The sequence below is a fragment of the Lygodium microphyllum genome, chromosome 9 (genome assembly GCF_053477565.2).
Source record: "Lygodium microphyllum isolate KBCC chromosome 9, Lygodium_microphyllum_v1.1.10, whole genome shotgun sequence".
Taxonomy (NCBI): Eukaryota; Viridiplantae; Streptophyta; class Polypodiopsida; order Schizaeales; family Lygodiaceae; genus Lygodium; species Lygodium microphyllum.
Genome location: NC_141143.1, coordinates 7,033,068 through 7,042,601, shown reverse-complemented (window position 1 = coordinate 7,042,601; position 9,534 = coordinate 7,033,068).

The window sequence follows — 9,534 nt, the reverse complement described above, 5'->3', positions numbered from 1 at the left end:
AGGAGTAGTGTGGAAGAGAGATGTTGAGCTGGTGAGTCTCTTTGCTTATCATTTGCCCCAACAACGTGACTAGTATTATGCACTAGATTTGATTCCTCGAGTGAAGTTGTTGAGCTAAAATGTTTGACCGTTCAATTAAGTGCAACATTCTTAACCTTCTAGTTGATCCTTTTTTTAAAAAAACTTAAAATCCAATCCAAATAACAAAGTTCAGAAAAGTCTATATATTTATTCTTCGAAAAGCAAGAAAGAAATAATAAAGAAGAAGAGAAAGAAAAAAAAAAGCCCTAAGACTGTAGGGTTCTCGAAAAAACAAAACACCAAAAGGAGATAACCATCGCCTATGCGGTCCTAGTAGGCTGTAGGGATTTCATTGACGAGTGCCCAGCGTCCGATGCCTTGCATCTCTTTGGGGTGGGGCCTTTTGGGATGGAGAATCAATCTATATCCTCTTCTGACTTTTTTTTTTAAATTAAACCCACAACCACTTAGGATAGTTGGAAATTAAGAACCATTGATTGGTTGTTTTAGTCAATCATGGAGGATTAACAACTACCCCATAGGAGTCCTATTTGGTGTTGTCGTATTAGCTTGCCTTGTTTGGGTTCTTTGTTAGGCCTAAACCTTATCCGTAAGGCTATTTCTAAAGCCCTATTTTTAGTAGGAAAGTAATGTTTCGAGGGATTATTGTTGCTTAGCGGCTCTAGTTTGCTTCTTAGTTGGTTTGGTATATGTTTTGGATGCAGCTCAGTTATGCACTTTAATGAGATACGTGAGTAAGCAGGGAATGGTTCCATTATTTATCCTTTTTATCTCTTTAACGAGCATATTTTATTCTCTTTTCGATGTCTACTGGTCTTTTGTGTCTGTTTTGCAGAGTTTGTAGCAGTGTTCGTGCTCAAAAATGTTCATGATCCTTGTTATAGTTGTGCTCGCAGGGACACTCGCGGCTTGGAGAGGGAGAGTAATTATTTTTCCCATGAGTTGTTGCTGTTGAAGTTGTTATTAAAGACTAGAGTAGTTCACAAGAGCTCACTAAAGTTAGTAAGAGAGGAATGATAACTCCTTATTTTGTGCCATTTTTACAACTTTTTTTTGGCAAAACTGAAGAGTTTCGGCTCTGTATTATGTATTATTTTTCATAAATTTTAATTAAAAATAGGGATGTAAAGCCATATTTGAGCAGTGTTGGGGGAGGATTTAGAAGTTGAGAGTTAGGATATTAATTAGTGGAAATTTTAGGGAACGAAAAAATATTAAGTGGTAGAAGGCGGATGCGAGAAATTTTTAAGTGGAAAGCGTAGACAAATTGGAGACGGGTAGAAAGACATGTATAATTTAGCATGCATACACAAATTTCGGGTTAAGAAGCTCTTTGGGGGGGGGGGGGGGGGCGAAGGGGGGACAAATTAGGTCCTGAGATGAGAGGAGATGCAAAAAGAAACCAATTCAAGTGGAAAATGGTCAATTTTTTAAAAGAGGTTGATCAAGAAGTTATGTGGAGAGTGTCTTGTGAAGAGAGAGGTTGAGGAAAGAGAAGAGAACACACAAACAATGGACGCCATCATGCAAGTAGATGCTAATGATTTCTTTGATTTATTTGCCTCATTTCTAGCAATGGAAGGCTGCATTTGATCCCCTCTTGTATCTCCTTCAGTCTCATTCCATTCTTGGCAACCATTCTTGGGTATTGAGAGAGAGAATTTCTGCAAGATTTAGAGAGGATTAGTGAATATTAGTGAGAGGAGTGGAAGATTAAAAAGTTTGCTTATTTTTAGAAGTGAAGGGAGTGAAGGAGCAAGCACTAGCACTCTTGAATACGGTGGAACAACTCTAATTACTTGGTTAATCAAGTATATTGATTTTCATTGAAATTTGATCAAGAAATGGAAAGGATTGATGTTTTGTGATCATATGCATTTAGTTTCTGATTTCTGAGGGTGAAATGGCACAAAAGAAACAAAGTTCTTGCATTAGATATATTAAAATGATAAAGGAATGACTGAAATTAGGGTAAAAATTATATTTTTTACCTTAATTAGTAGAAATTAAAAATTAGGCATGATGTAAATGAGAGATGAGTGCCCACGTATTTGGGGGCTTCTTAGGGGGCCGTCAAAAAATAGCGTAGCTCTCCCAAATCCTTCATCTCAGATTCAGTCTTGAAAAGACCCTTCACATTATCAATATCTGTCTAACTATCACCCCACAATGATCAAATCATCCACATATATAGTAATGATCACAATACATGTATCACTCTCATATACATAGAGTGAGTAATCAACATGTGCTCTATGAAATCCAATGCTCACAAGGTATTCTACAATCCTGCCATGCCCTAGGTGCTTGTTTCAGCCTATACAAGGCCTTAGAAAGCTTGAATACATAATCTGGATGACTCTCATCTACATAACCAGGTGGTTGCTCCACATAAACTTCCTCTTGTAACTCCCCCTACAAGAAGGAATTCTTAACAACCATTTGATGCATGATCCAACCTTTTGATGCAACCACTATTATGAAAACCCTTCTAGTTTCCATTTTAGCCACTGGAGCAAAGGTCTCCTCATGATTAATACCATGAGTCTGTGCATATCCTTTGGCAACTAGTTGTGCCTTGTAGCATTCAATTGATACATCTTGACTTTGTAAATCCATTTGCAGTCAATAACTTTTTTGCCTTCACGTAAGGGCACTAACTCACATGTGTCATTATCCATAAGTGCATCCATTTTTTCATCCATAGCATGATCCCAATACTCATTATCCACCATTGCATCCTCAAAACAAGTGGGTTCCACATCCTGCATAACCTTCACCATGTATGCATAGTGATGAGCTACATAACTATCATATATCAATCACGATGGTGGCTTTCTCACTCTACTTGACTTGTATAGACCTCGATCACTATCAAGTGCTTAAGCATCCTCTTGTGTCTTTCGTACACTAGGTGTTTTAATAAACGGAATTCCAAACTCCTCATCCAAGAGTCATCTGAACCAACATCAACATGAGAGAACCCTGATGATTCATCTATCATAATAGGTGAGTCCTCAACTTTCTCTATACCTTTTCTTGATATCTGTGATGTACTCAGTGTAGTAACATGTAATCTCAATCTACCACTCCAAGGTCTATCAACAAAACCATGACTAGGAGACTCTTGTGGTCCACTCAATGTCTGTGACAACTGACTTGTTTTCTACACAGCCACACTCTCATGCTCATCAACCCCAGTTGTATTTTGCGCATTACTATATCAGCTACTCATTTCATAAAAAACAATATCCATGTTAAGTCTCAACTCACATGTAACACTGTTATAATATCGATATCCCTTCTGCTCAAGAGAATATCCAACAAATACTTTTTTTTTTGCTTTGGGATCCAATTTATTGTGCAACTCATTAGAAATATACACATAAGCAATACATCCAAATACTTTCAAATGCAAAACTGATTTGGCTTTCTACCCATAAACTTCCCTTTAGGTGTCATACCATGTACATCATCAATGGGTGTCTTGTTCATAATATATGCATCAGTAGACTTCTTCAACCCAATAGTAATGCCACAAGTATATTCTAACCTCAATGCATGAGCCACCACTATAATATGCCTATTTTTTCGATCGGTAACTCCATTTCGGTGTGGAGTATATCTACCTGAAAGACTTTTGTATACCATTTTTCTACAAAAAAATAGAAAACTCATTGGGAGAGATTTTCCCCCTCCATCTAACCTTAGATATTTAATATGCAACCATATCTCCGTCTTAACCAAAGCCTTAAATATTTTAAAGTGAGTGAACACCTCATTTTTCTCACGCTTTAAGTAAATCCATACTTTATGAGTATGATCATCAATGAAGAAAATATAATATCTATAATCACTCAAAGTTGTAGTCTTTGTAGAAACCCACACATCAAAATATATAAACTCAAGTGGCTTTTTACATATATGCTTTTCATGTGGAAACATATACCTTGCTTTTCAAATTGGCATGCTTCACATACTTTATGTATCCCATCAACCCCAAACTTGGGCAAGCCATCCATAATCTATTTTGACTCCATGCCCTTTAGTCGTTGTACATTCACTGAATAAATTCTCTTATGCTAAATTTCAATATCAGCCACAACACTTGAACCTTGTGCAAACATGGCAACATCCATTTCAGGTAGACTTGTATCAAGAGTAAACAATCTGCCAACATGTTTTCATTTTGTAATCAACATGCAATCATTTTTAAGATCTTTTACATAACAACCATTAGATGTGAACCAAATATTCTACCATCTAACCAACAAAAACTAAATTTTTTGTAATATTTGGTATACACATCACATTAGTCAAGTACTTAGTTTTGCTATCCTGCATACTCAAGGGAACATTTTCAACATGAGTAATGGGGTGAGCTATATCATCCCTTGTTTTCACATAGCCTAAAGACTTTGGATTACGTATCTCTCTAAACTACTCTCCATGAGAAGTCATGTGGTTAGAGGCACTTGAATCTACATAGGATACATTATTATTTGCTGAACCATCAGCACTCATAATATTCATAAAGAGCTGCATAACAAACAACCGTTCACTTCTATCATCATTGTTACTAGATGCATAATTATCTTGCTATTTCTTTCAATTTCTAATTTTAACCTTCTTTTTAAATAAAATTTTTAAATGTGACCTCTTTTACCAGAATGCTAGTACTCTATTATCACCAAAATTTGACTGTTTACGAGAACTTGCAACTTGTCCTCTTTGACTCTGTGAAAGAATGCAGATCTAGAGCATGGCAAGTAGCTATGGTGGATGAAAGAAGAAGAATAAACTCATGATGACAGAGACACTGGACTTGACTGTTACACAAGTGAATTAGGTTCCAAGATGGAAACTTGGACTCATAAACACGATCTTGTGTATAGACTAACAATGACAAGACACCGACAGGCCCTTACAGTTTTCAACATTTCTTTTCGCATAGATCTTCAATTTATTATAGGTCTTCTTGTCAGTGTAGTCCAGCTTGCTCTTTTTGATCTTGTACTTGTTCTTCACTTTGCTTGCAGCTTAAGTGTCCACCAATTTGATCTTTTGGTCCTCTTCTTTATTGACTTTGCTTGCAACCGTTGCCTCAATCTTCATGTTCATGTCCCCCTCAAGCAAAGATGTCATCTTTGAGGTTTGCATGATGACCAAGGTAGCTGGAGTGTCTTCAAAATCTTTAGATGGAATCATTGATTGCACTTGAGTGTGAGCAGCTCCATTTCCTCCTACAAGTATTGTAAAAACATCTTCTATGTAATTGAAATGAGCAACAAGAGTAATGTTACTCTTCATTGGAAGTAGTCATATAAAAGTTTTCTTATTTGACATTCCCATGATAGGGTATCTGCTCCAAATGGCTAGCAAGGAGTTGATCTTGAATGGCTTCAAAAATTCTTCAACTGACTGAAGATGATCAGCAACCAAGTTAACTTGCAATGTGTTTAAAAAACACACGCAATGATAGCATGAAATCTCACTATTCTTGATGCTTATTCTTCAAATGAGTGCTTCAAATCTTCAAGGTCTTCCAAATCTTCCTGATTAAATACTCAAATATTTGTTGGCACTAAGTAGGACTCAGATCAGAGTGGTAGGCATATGATCTGAGTGGCAAGAGAGAGAAATTGAAGAATTTTAAGAGCTTGATATTGAAGATGGCTATAGGGTTAGGGTTTTAGGAACATGTCGACTGGTTTTTCAGTCATAGTAGCGTGCATAGTACATCATTTGGCAAGATATTTCATGAGAAGGGAACTTGGATATGGAGCTTAAAAAGCCTTATCATCGCACGACAAATGGTGGCCTCTATCCGCAATACGAACTGTATGACCAGTCAGAGGCACAATTCTAAACAGCACGATGAATTTTAGCAATGCTGAAGCCAAGCAGCAGCAATGTTACTGATTGAAGTGTCAGAGAGGAGCATAGGAAGTCCGAGAAGATATACCTAGAAGGAATCATGAGCTGAAATTGCCTCTATGAAGAGATCCAAGGGCTCAAAGGAGGCATGGTGCAGACTGGCTATGGCTGCCACAAGGTACAAGATTAAAAATGAAGTTGAAATTGAAGTCATGCACTTATCTTGAGCTGGACTGAGATGAAGAGGAGCTGAGAGGAGTAAAAGGAGAGCTGGACCATGCTCAACTGAGCTCTGATACCATGTGAAAGGATGTGGATCTAGAGCATGGCAAGTAGCTATGGTGGATGAAAGAAAAAGAATGAACTCATGATAACAGAGACACTAGACTTGATTGTTACACAAGTGAATTAGGTTCCAAGATGGAAACTTGGAATCATAAACAAATCTTGTATATAGACTGACAATGACAAGACACTAACTGAAAAGAGAGTATCATGCTATTGCATTCATCATATAAAAAAGTAATAGTCAAGTACAATGCTTTATAGTTGTTGGATGGGTAGCATTGTCCCTTTCTCTGTGCATATGGGATTCAATTTGCCTGCATGTGCTAAGAACTGCCTCATACAAAGAGGCTACATTAGGTGTGATTGCAAATATCTCAATAGACTCCCCCTTTCTTTGGACTATCCTCCTCTATTTTTATGTGCATCATAACCTTGATCACGACCACCACCTTGGTCTCTGCCACAATCTCTATTTTTGCTAATAGAGTAAAATAATTGTTTTTTCTTTGAGAAGAAAATGAATCCAAGCCAAGGTTATTCTCCTAAATTATCAACATATAAATCAAGTCTAAAAAATTAAGGATATAATCCCTTGTAAGCACATTATCATCATTAACTATCACATTGATAGATCCAAGAGCTTCTACAATACTCTTAATCGTCAAGGCATAATCATTAATGGATAGATTCCCTCTTTTCAATTGGTTTAACTCTGACTTGAGTTACAGCTTTATGGCCTTTGTATTTGCTTCAAACAGCCTCATCAAATTCTACCATGCAATAGTGGGGGTTTTAGATTCCTACAAATAGCCCATCATGCTATTTGTAACAATGATATACAGCCAATACATGACTTTGCTCTATGTTTGCTCCCAATCTTTCTTAGTGTTTAACTGTTCTGTAGTAGCATTTTGTGTATGAACTTTAGGTGCTACTTCCATGTCTCCTTCAATGTAATTCCAAATGCCTTTGCTCTTCAAGAAACTTATCATCTTGAGCTTCCATGTAAAATAATTGTTCTTATCAAGCTTCTTATTGACAATCTAGTTGAAGTTGTCAAACATTTTAACAAAACAAAAAACCTTGCAAAAAAGTTATAATCTACAAGCAAGCTTATACCAAGTGCACCACAACTAAATAGCAACATTTTTTAAAGACTACAAAACAATAACTGTAATTTGCAATCTATATATAAGTATCTTTTATGTCTGAAACCCAATAAACACCTGAAACCTTACGTATTCGAATCTATCATGTGTACATTTGTAGACTATGAACATAGACAAAATTGCAATATATCCAAAAACTACTTTCAAAATCACTATAAGTCCAAACGGAAGCTGAAATGACATCAGATGTCAAAAAGCACGAGTAAGCCCAAAGGGACTTGTCTATAGTATATACACTATCATTCCTGCTCACCAAGTTTCATTGCAATTGGAGACTACAACCCTGCCAACCTTAAGAGCCTCCTTATGCTATAACCTAAGGTAAATCAAGCAAGGAGAAAAAACTTATTACCCCTTGCTTTCTTGCTTGCTTTCATGCTTCAACGCCTTTATCTTAGTCTTCAATCGAGCTCCATGCAACCATAGGATGGCTCTGATACCATGAAAACAAACAAAAGGAGAGAGAGATGTACCCAAGAGCACATATACAAAAGCCATGGAGACTTGAGGACATAGAGAGATAATACTAAAATCTTATTTTTCTTCTTTCTTCTTCCACACAAAATAACTAACTCTATAACATGATAAAAGACTAATATAAATGTACCATAGCATATATACATGAGATCACTGTGTGAATTCACTAAGGAAAAAAAGGTGGCATAATAAATATACCATAACCATGGATTATGTGGGTGCAATCCAATTACAGAATCACTAGTGTATCCTCATGTCGATCACTTAACATGATAGTGAATAATATCGTGCCACATCACCAAGGCATGTAGTGGATGCTAGCTCATGTAAAACTCGATATCTTAATAATTTTTACGTGAATGACCAAAGCCAACTTGTTTTTCCATCCATATAACCACTTCAATTAAAGTATCCAATATCTATTACACTACTATTTTCACATCAACTACTGCACCCCAAATCTTGCTTTTCAATTCCTTCAAAAAATAATGTGTACAGCTCAAGAGACAATCGACTATTTTGGTCTAGTTCGTTTCACAAAATTTTGAATTGATCAGCATAACCTTTAACAAGCATCTCCTTATGCTTTACAATTTTCATTTTATCAAATACATCTCTAGAGGTTTACCCTTCCTAGAATTTACGTAAAAAGATCAAACACATTTTATCTTTCTAATAATAGCAATCGATTCCATTTCCATCTTACATCTATTCAGTGTGAGCAAATCAAGGTATGATTACCAAGTGTTTTTTGCTCAACAACCCAAATACTTAAAACAATGAACACCTAAAATATGAACATAATATACATACTCTGATCATCATGAATAACAAACAATTTATTGAAAACAAGGAATAGATTAGATTATGCATATTGCAAAACAAAAACAACCATTTTCAATTATCATACACTCCACAATGATAGATAGAATGGGTATAGTCACTACCCATGCAGATATAAGAAGGCCACCTACTTCACATGATATTTATTGGGTTCCTTAAGACTGCGTACATAACATGAGCATACCATGACAAAAACAATGGTCAACAAGGATTAACCCTAGGGCCAACCTCCCTAATTATGCACCACCAATTTGTCTCCTCCAAGCACACCATCATCATCTGGGGACACTTCATCGCCATCAACACATGCTATAGCAATCCACTTGCAAATGCCTTGTTGCTACAACCAAGATTGCCAATCGAACTTGAAATCCCACTCGCTTGCTTGGAAAACATTGCATGTGGCCAAGAACTATTGCTTGGTAGGAGACGATGTCTAGTTGAAAATCACCATTTGGCTAGGAAGGATGCTTGTGGAACCCTACATGCAATCTAGGCATGAATCCATCTACCTATTAGTCAATGTCAAAATGTGGTTGAATACGGCCTAACCATTTGACACCATCATTGGGTTTAGATGTACATGCACACAACCTAATGCAAGTGCATACATGTGCACTATTGTACACTAGGCCCATCCTAGTGCATCATTGAATTGCATTGCACCTTTCATCCTAGTGCACTACACATTGTACTAGCTTCAAACTTGTAAACTACTAGTGCATTATACCTATGTGCATTGTGCACTAGCCTAGTGCACTAGTGCATACCACTATGTACTAACCCCATCATGGTGCACTATACTCCTACAACTTAATGCATCGATACCTACACTCCT